The sequence below is a fragment of the Symphalangus syndactylus genome, chromosome 18 (genome assembly GCF_028878055.3).
Source record: "Symphalangus syndactylus isolate Jambi chromosome 18, NHGRI_mSymSyn1-v2.1_pri, whole genome shotgun sequence".
In the NCBI taxonomy this organism is placed as follows: Eukaryota; Metazoa; Chordata; class Mammalia; order Primates; family Hylobatidae; genus Symphalangus; species Symphalangus syndactylus.
In genome coordinates, this window is record NC_072440.2 from 38049904 (window position 1) to 38059407 (window position 9504).

General features: G+C 45.2%; 1 pseudogene; it reads left to right on the plus strand.

The window, feature by feature from the left end:
- Window positions 1–576: 576 nt before the first annotated feature.
- Window positions 577–671, plus strand: LOC129468673 (uncharacterized; annotated as a pseudogene).
- The last annotated feature ends 8833 nt before the right edge of the window (window positions 672–9504 follow it).

Below are 9504 nucleotides of genomic sequence, written 5' to 3' on the forward strand. Positions count from 1 at the left end.
TGGTCATCATTCACACCCTCATGGCAGCAGGATCTAGGGGTGCCACCAACATGATGACAGGCAGTGAGCATGAGCACTGGCAGCAACTGCTTTGGGCAAAGTCACGTGGCTGCACCTGGCTCATGCTTGCTATTCTGAGCCTGTCCCCTCTTTCCATCCACCTTCCCCATTTGGAAGACTTCTGTGTTTCAGCAATGCCATGAAAGAACCCCCAGACTGATAGAATCTGAGAGGAATGGATCTCAAAAATAATCTCGTCCAACCTCCTCATTTAAAAAATAAGGAAATGGAGGACCTGAGGGGTTACTTTCCTTGGCCACACTCACACAGGTAGTTGCTGGCAGAGCAGAGACTGAAACTAAGTATTTGAACCCACTTCCAAGGCTCTTTCCACCATACCAGTGGCTCCCAACATTTGCTGGCACAACCCACAGTCAGAAGGAAACTTTACATCCTGATCCACACATATGCACACATGTATGCAACTTACACAAACGTTTTACAAAACAATGCTTACTATGTGACACATTTTGATCTTTTCTATTGTAGTAGATTCATTTTAAAATATTCTGGAGATTGCTTAACAGCACGTAGACTCAAATTGCAACCATACAGAGAAGAATAGCATGGCCCCTGCACAAGGATAACATGCAAATTTTTCCCATATTTTTTGTACATTTACCAAATGTTCCTTTTCTTTCCAGGGATAACACTTATAGGTATACAGTCCTATAGTTTGCATTTTTCTTAGTTAGATACATCCACTGAATATTTAGGAGGACGGGGATTGAATTAGATACAGAACAGGGTCCCTTTTAGGTCTAAGCATCATGCTCCTGGTCAGGAATGATCTCCCTGTCTACCTGTCCTCAGATTAGAATGATCTGAAAGACAGAATGATCTAGTAGACAGAACACTGGACTGAGAGTCAAGGCCCAGCATCTAGTCCTGGCTCCACCAACTGCTAACTGTGTAACTTTGGGCGAGTTTCCTCTGGGTTCCGTTAACTCATCTGCATGCTCAAGCTGTTGCTAACTGACAGAGTTCTGAGGAGTAAATGAAATAATGCAAATTAAAGCAATAAAAAGCTCTATACACACGACTTGTCCTGGAATAGCAATGATCTTCCATTCTCACATTTCAGAGAAATATGGTATCTAAAGAGGTTTCTGGATTCTCATCAAAACACCTGCATAATGTATTATGAATAAATTTGGTAGATTAAAGGAAAACCATACCCTGAAACTAGCTTATTTTTACATGTTTTTGCAGGTGTTTGAAGAGGAGGGGCTCACTCTAAATCTTGAAGATGTTCAGCCTCGAAAAAGTAGAAGTCATTGTGACCAAAGATGATGCCACCACGCCTTTGAAAAAGAAAGCTGATGAGCCTCAAATGGAAAAACACATTCAAGGAAGGTCAATGCTAGTGAGTATAAATGAACACACAGCAAAAATTTCAGATAGAACAGCCATGCCAAGGGCTGGTGGGACAGGTGAGGCCGAGTGAATAAAAGGAAGTAGCCCCAGAGACACTCAAGGTGGTTCCAGCTGCTTTTGAAGGAGGTTTCTTTCTAAGAGGTGGCTGGGCTTGGTTTCAGTGTATTCCAATTTGGGACTCATGAATTGCAGCTAATAAAGATAAAAAAACTGATACAGGAATTGTTTTAGAAAACATTCAAAATGCCTGCTGTGACCTTGACAAGAGCAGACATTAGGAGGATCCCTGACAGCTGAGAACATTGTGTGAAGCCCCTCAGAAGTTAGTTGTGAAGCCCTGCTGGGAGATATTTGGCTGCACAGGGGAGAGGATGGTGGGGAGGGGGGCAGGCATCATTGTCACTATTATGGTAGGTAGGGCTGTTGCTCCTCTGCCAGAAACAGAGAAGAAGGTGTCAGGAAGATCCTAAAGAGAAGGACCCTGGCACAGGCAGACTGGGTGGAGGTGGCATGGGAGGCAGCGAGTTCTAACTCCTTAAATAGTGCTTTATCACTACTCAGGAACTGTTACGGGAAGCTCAGAGTTGTGTTTCTCACCAATAATCTTAGAGAAATCACTTCAAAAAAGAGATTAAAGAAAAGGTTGCAGGTTTCAGTAACGGGTTCCGTTTGGCAAAGTATATGATGGTTTGTTGCTGTCATTGTCCATGCCTACTGATAACTTATTTTGTGTTTTGGAATGAAAAGACATTTGTACATTCCTTAAAATAATAATATTGTTAAAAAGCTGGTGACACTCACAAAATCAATTCCACAAATGCCAAGCACAGCGTGTGGAGGCAGCGCACACAGGAGGCGCAGGTGGCATGAGCAGCCCTCTGCTGTCCCCTCCCCTCCCACAGGCTCCTGCCAGCTGCTCTGACCACCAAGACACCCACTCCCGCAGCATCCCTCACATCCAAAGGCTCTCCCAGTGCCCTCTGGGACCTTGGTTCCAGGGTGAGCAATGCACCCAAGCTCGTGGGGAGGGCAGAGCACTCCATCCTCTTCCTGTGTCCACAGAGACTGTGGCTGTCCCGGGTGCTGCCCAGCCTACCCCATGTAGGGAGCGCTTCATGGCCCCAACCTCCTGGGGACTGGAAAGGGCTTTGTGTCCTTCTACCTGTATGTAAATCTCTCTCTCTCTCTCTCAGCCACCTGGTTGCCCAACACCACCTGAACCTTCCACTCACATCTTGGTAACTTACCGTCTTCTTTTCTGTCCTAGATCTTGCCATCAGCACGGGCACGTTAATGTCCCTCCCTGTGGGCAGCACATCCAATACACTTGCCGTCCCTTTCTTTACCTCCATCACCTGGTGACACCCCTAACCTGCGAATGGCCTAGAGTGGTCCCACCTGAGATATTCTCAACCTGTATCCTGAAGCCTCATTACAGCCTCCTCTCCTGAGATGTCAGTTCCCTTCACCCCGCTGCCCCTGACTTTCAATCTCCCTGAGCCCATCCATCCCTGCTCTTCCCATTTCCTCATTCTCTCATCCTCCCTTTTGGTTTTGCTTCCTTCCCCTCCCACCTACACTCCAGGGCCCAGCACTTCAGCCCCATTTTTGACAATAGCCCCCTTCCTAAACCAACAGCCTATGAACCTGCTTCGTAGTGCACAGCCAGCAATGAGGCAGGAAATGAATGGAGCACATAGCCCCAATATGTTCATAAATCGCATACATTTTACTACTGGGCTGACATTTTCTTCATTTTAAAACATATCACAAAATGGAAAGGCACAAATGACACGATTTTAGAAGGCCAATATAATAAGCATTTCAGTATTTTCTGCCCATTCCCACTGGAGCATTTTATACAGCCCCTGAGGGTGTGCGCACTCCAGTTTAGGGACCACAGCCCTAAACCCTATTACTCTCTTCTCCCTCTGTCACATCCACACTACAAAGCCATCCCTGAGCCCATCTAGTCATGAATGTCCTGTTCTCTGCCAGGTGTCTAAGTGGTGTTAGAAGACACACTCAGTCCCAGTAACCTCTGGATATACTCTCAGCTCAGGGCAATGTCACTGAGAGCCTTCAAGGGGCAACAGTGAAGCTAGTTTGCAGGAAAACTTCTTTCATCTTCATCTATTGCCAGCACCCAGCACAGTGCCTGGCACTTGCCTGTGACCATGAATGCATTGATCTGTGCACACATGTGGCATCCACATCGCTCTGACTACGTGGTTACCAAGGCATGAAGAGCACGGTAGAGAGAGCCCTGACAGGTCAGGACATTCCAGCTGGGGCGCGTTTAGTTCTGAAGCTGTGTGAGGGTGCCTTACCCTCACATACACACACACACACACACACACACACACACAGAGAGAGAGAGAGAGAGAGAAGACAGCTATGGCACTTTCTCAGGAGGTAAAGTTGATTTAGGCAAAATTCCCTCACTTCCTACAGTTCTTTCATCTTCTCTTTCTCCCTTCCTCGTCCAGTGTTTCCTAACCACTGGTCATGGACTGACCCCTGAATCAAAGTCACTAAAGCCCTGTTATCAGTGCAGATTCCTGGCGTCATCTCAGACTAAGAGAATTTGCAAGTCTGAAACTGGAGCAAGGGACTCTGCATTTAAGCAAAGTTTTGCCCATTAAAGTTTGAGCACCACTGAAAAACTCTCTCTTCTTCTCCTGTGTTCTTCCCAACTACGCATCCCTAATCTGTGGCCTAAGTCCATCTAGCCACCATCCCCTCTGCTCCTCCACTCCTGAGGCCATCATGATGAAGCCACTGGGAACTCCAGTGGAAGGACCCAGACAGGAATAAGATCAGCTGGGCCTTCACCTTCCTTCACCGACCGAGAGCTCTTCTCTTCCTGCGCTTTTATTTTAATCTAGGACATTCCCTCACTTGGCTCCTAGAGGCCCTGTTTCATTTAATTTGGCCTCCTTGCCCAAGCAGAATCCTGGGCAAGCCTGGGAACCTAATACCCTGAATTCAAATGAAGTTGCCTGGAGGAAACTGAGTGAATCAGGTAGCTAAGATTGGGCCTAACGTTGATCTATTTTTGGCCAAAGCCAACCTCCATTAATAGGTCTCTACTAATAGACCTGCAAAGATGGAGCTCTGAATCAATGCTAAACAAGAGTTATAAATCATGAAGACGTTTGCTGTCTTTTTACCTCCCAGGGATGGGAGTGAATGGGAGAGGACTCTGACCATGAAGTGCTCTAATCTAAACTCGGAGAAAATTCTCCCAGCCATTCTTCTGCTCACAGAATTTCTGTGGCACCAGTCTCCCTGCAGCTTTGACAAGTGAGCTATTTTAGTATGAGAACAAGTACAGTTATTGTTATCTCTGCTCTGAATCAAGGATAAAAAGAAAAGGTGAGCGGGAGAAGGAGGGTGTGAGAGAGAAGAACTGGGGGTGAGGTGCAGAAGAGCAGAAAGGACTTCAGATACTGAAAGAAAAGGAGCCAGGTGCTCTTCCCCGGAAGGAAGTCACCAGCCGGCTGGTTTGTGGATTGAAATCCGCACGTGACCCCTCAGCAACCATAGTAACAGTCCCTCCCTCTGGTCTCACAGGGCTCTGGAGGGGTGAAGACAGCAGGATACATGCCAAGGTGCCTTGTCAGTGGTGAAGTGTTGCCTACACAGGGCGGCAGCTCCCTATCTGTGACCAGGGAGCTACTGCGCCTTTCCCACAGCCCCACCCAAAGACTCAGGACCGCCCAGGCAAGAAGGAAATTTAGACAGCAGACCCTCCGTCAGCAGATACCTTTCCCGGCCCTTCCTACCGGGTCACCTAGACCCTTAACAAGGGTGCTATTTTAGCAAGAAACTGAAAATAAAAAGAGAATCTGCCCTCCGAACATGCTGAACACTTATTTTAGCACACAGCCCCACGGAGGGTCAGCGCTCCACGCATGTTTTAAAGCGTTTGTGCCTATTTATTTTGAGACCGGCAGGGCCTGAGCCACAGCTTCCTGCATTCTGCTTTGTCAGCACGAAAGATTTGCTGCCATAGGCATGCTGAGCTCCCTCTGGGGCCCCCCTACTACTGGAGTCTGACTGAGATGAGAAGTTTATCCCAGCACTTAAATGAAGAGACTTCCTCCAGCTCCCACTTCTGCCTCACCCCTCCGCCTCCCACTGACAAACAGGCCTGGCTGCAAGGTGTGCGTGTCACCAGGACCTGGCCACCAGAGGGCGACAGAGAGCAATGAGGGCCGAACAGTTTCCCAGAAGGAGCCAAATCCCCTGACACATCTGCTCCCTCCTCCAGCCCAGAAACTGCCAGACTTGCTAGCATTTGCCAGTCCACCGAAACAAACATCTCACCTTCATCGTACAGTTCCTTGGTAAACTCTTATTTTCTTCTTTATCAAGTTTGGATGCAAAACAAAACAATTAATTTTAAGAGCAGCACACAAGAACCTAAACATTATTTATGTCTCTAATTATCTTGTTCTGGTGGGTATTTTAGTCCCTGTCTGGTCAGGACATTAATTATCTTCATAACTACAGCAAAAGTTAAATAATAAGCACCCAAGGCTACAGCACTACTGTAATGTGCAAGCTTAAATGAACTTATAAATTTTATTAATGGATGCCTTATACAACTCCATATATTATAAATCAAACAAGAAACCTATTTCTATCTTTTAAGGGTATGGTGAAAAAGCTTTAACATTATTGAGGATAATTTTTATTAAGTTTAAAACTCCCTTTTTCCAGTAATGAGACTGTTATGAGGATAATTTAATCTAGTTTGTCATGAGGCACCCTGGCTTGTTAAATAAGTTAATAAATGACTGTGCATTAATCAAAGTGACAAAGCTATGAAGAGCTGGGGATGGGAGACAATTCTGGTGATAGTATTAATTAGTATTTAATTAGAAACTTAGGGCCCATAAATAAAAAAAAATCATAGTAGAGACATTTATGCAAATTGGTCAGAGCCTGCAGTGGAGTTAGCTTTGCTTTAAAGAAACATGATTTTTTTTTTTTCTAACATACTGTACATGGCAGCACTGTGGCCACATCACGTGGCTTAAATGAGCTCTTCTTTTGTTTCCAATTTGTTCCAATTACAGGCCTGTAAATTCAAATCATTCTTTTGACTGTCTTGATTGAAATGTAGAGTTTCCACAATTTCTACTGGGAGTTCTGTTTTTTTTTTCTTTTAATAAAAAAGGAGAAATGTTTTAAAGACATAAAAAAAGAGCTTTGGATTCTTTTTCTGCTCTTTTAATTAAGATGTGTGCCACCATTTTCTAAGAACAATTGTGGATTCCATTTGGTACACAAACAATGCCTCCTTTTTCAATCCTGGTGAGCTGTAACTAGGTTTTGTTATGTGATATAATATTGAAGACTGCATAGATTCAACTGCCATCATTTTTATGATAATCATAGCACTTTTAGCTTTTCTCTCAATAACGTACTTGGATAAATGGGCAATTTTTGATGGCCCAAAAAGATAATAACCGTTTGGTTCTGAACGTCACTGCTTTCCTAAGGTACATGTTCTCCCTTTTCAGACTTTATTATTTGTTGCATTTATTCAAGAAAGGTTATCCACAGTAAAACTGCTTTTTCTATTCAACAAACAGTCTATCTCTGTCATGGTTCATTTATGTGTGAGCATGACGGACTGAAGCCCGTATTATCCACAGCTGACAAGTGTCAGGCCGACAGTTCAATCAGCCCTTCCTCGAGATGACGCCCAGGGCCCCGTGTTTGAAGTAGGACAATAAAGCAGGCAACACAATCCGGGCAAACCGATCCGATCCCTGTATGTAAAGGGGATTCTGCCTAATAACACAGTGTGTTTTTTTTTCCCTCTCCAAACACATTAGTCCTTAAACAGTGAGCTGGCCCTTAAGAAAATCTGTGACTGACATGAAAATGCTGAAGTTTTAAGGTGGTTGGTTTATCCGTAACCTCATGGGGCTGCTTCTTTGTGCAGACTGGTTTTGTCAAAGTCAGAAAAATAATGTATTCAGTGTCTGATCATTTTTGGGGACTTATTTGAATGGGATTTTAAGTCAGACATCCTGATGTTGACACAGGGATCATTTTCTTGTCCTTTTGTTTTACATTTGTGGAACAGATCATTTGCATCGGCTAATAAAATTAAATCTCTGAAATGCATCTAAAGTGAGTTCCCTTCAGCAACACTCCTCAATTCCCTTCACCAGCCGAGTAAGCAGAGTTGCTGGGTGTGTTTCTTTATATTATGTCTGTCTAGAACACAGGCTATAATGCAAACATATCTTCAAAATTAGTGCTCCTTCGGCCTGGGTAACACTTAGACTCAAATGTATATTAAAGCATTTCGCTACAGATCCTGACAATCAACGGCAGAGCCAAAGTCGATAAAATGCTAATAACCTGCTGCGGTCTGTTCCTTGGAGGACTGGGGTACTGCTGTTGTGCTCTCTTCCAGCCTTCAAACCATTGCAGGCGACAACGGGCAAGGGAAGGCGGCTCACCCCTTTAGAAGAGGCCAGAGCACTACATGCCTTTCATAAGGAGGAAGCCAAAGACCCTCTTAAAGCATCATAAAATCTTCAAGCCAGAAGGCACAATGCAAAACATCAAACCCAACCTCTTCCATACTTGATGAATGAGGCTCAGAGACATTTTTGTGACTTCCAAGGTCAGAGAGCTTGTAAGTAGCAGTGGAAGGAAAAAGTTAACAACAACAAAGGAATCCTCTGAATTTTGCTTCTCTTTATATGACTTTACTAGGCTGGGCAAGTTAGTGCGGAAGGGACTGATTGAAAGCAGAATCCAGAAGTCAGAATGTGGGAAATGATGCCAGCAACTACCAAACATGACTTCTGTCAATTTCCTTCTTGCATAATGCTGGAAGTCCTAAGTAACGTATTTTCTGTGAATGTGTTGGTTCTGTGAATGTTGGTTTTTCTCCGTCTACCCTGCTCTGTCTGAATCTACCCATTTACTGCATTCTCTCCCCCACTTTGACCCCACAGACCACATCACCCAAACACCCTTGGCTGCTGGCTTCCAACTGTATTAGACACAAGGGGAGGCACTAATGGCCAGTCAAGTGGGAAGAGAGAAGCTACACGATGTCCTTGTCCCCTGCTTGGACTCCCCATCTCAGAAGAAGACTGTGTCCCTCCAGCACTCCTGCTTCCACTGAGAGGCTCTTCCTCCAGGGCTCCAACTGTCATGGGCCCCAGTCCCTCAGTTTCCTCCCCTTGGCCCTTCAGTCCTCGGGGATACCAGCTCCCCACTGGTGCTAAACTTAGGGTGCCTCCCATCTCTTGTTTGTCCACCTACCTCTGCCCACACTTCTAAAGTAGCCCCTTCTTTAAAGTCTCCAGCAGAACCATCTCCAGTGAGTTCTGCTTCCTGCTGGGACTCTGATGCATTGAGTGATTTGCATTGCTAACTGATCCTACTTCTAGTCCAGTAGTTCTTAGGATATTCTAAAATCCCATAGAGAATCTGATGAAAGCTATAGGCTGTCTTCCCACACACACAAGAAAGTCACTTATGCACACATGCACAAAATTTCAGACAACTGTAGCATGTTCGTAGACACTTAAAGGCTATTTACAAATTTTCTAGGGCGTCCATGAAACCCCCAATATCAAACACCCATTTGTTCCCTTTGATCATATCACATCCTTCTCAAAAGCCTTTCCTGATGTCAAATCAACTATCAGAAAGCATGAAACCCAGACTCCTCAGAGAAGCATTTCAGGCTAAATCTGCCAGGGCCCCATTAACAAAAGAGCTGAAGGGGAAATTTAATACCGGGGAGTTGTTGCAAAGGTGGAGAAAGAGGTGAAATGACAAGGGCAATGGTAAGGCAATCCAAAGATCAGCACCAGCAGCAAGCCAGGAATGAGGCCTGGGGGTCAAAGGAAAGAGGTGATGTCACCAGAGCCCAGGAGCCAGGGCTGTCCAGAGGAGCCAAAATCATAACAGGGGTCTCTCGGCAGGAGCTGGAGTCCAGAAAAAAGACCCAGCCACAGCTGGTGATGTTGCCAAAGCAGAAAGAGAAGGTGAGGACTCTCCGGGCTTCTTTTCTCCTGC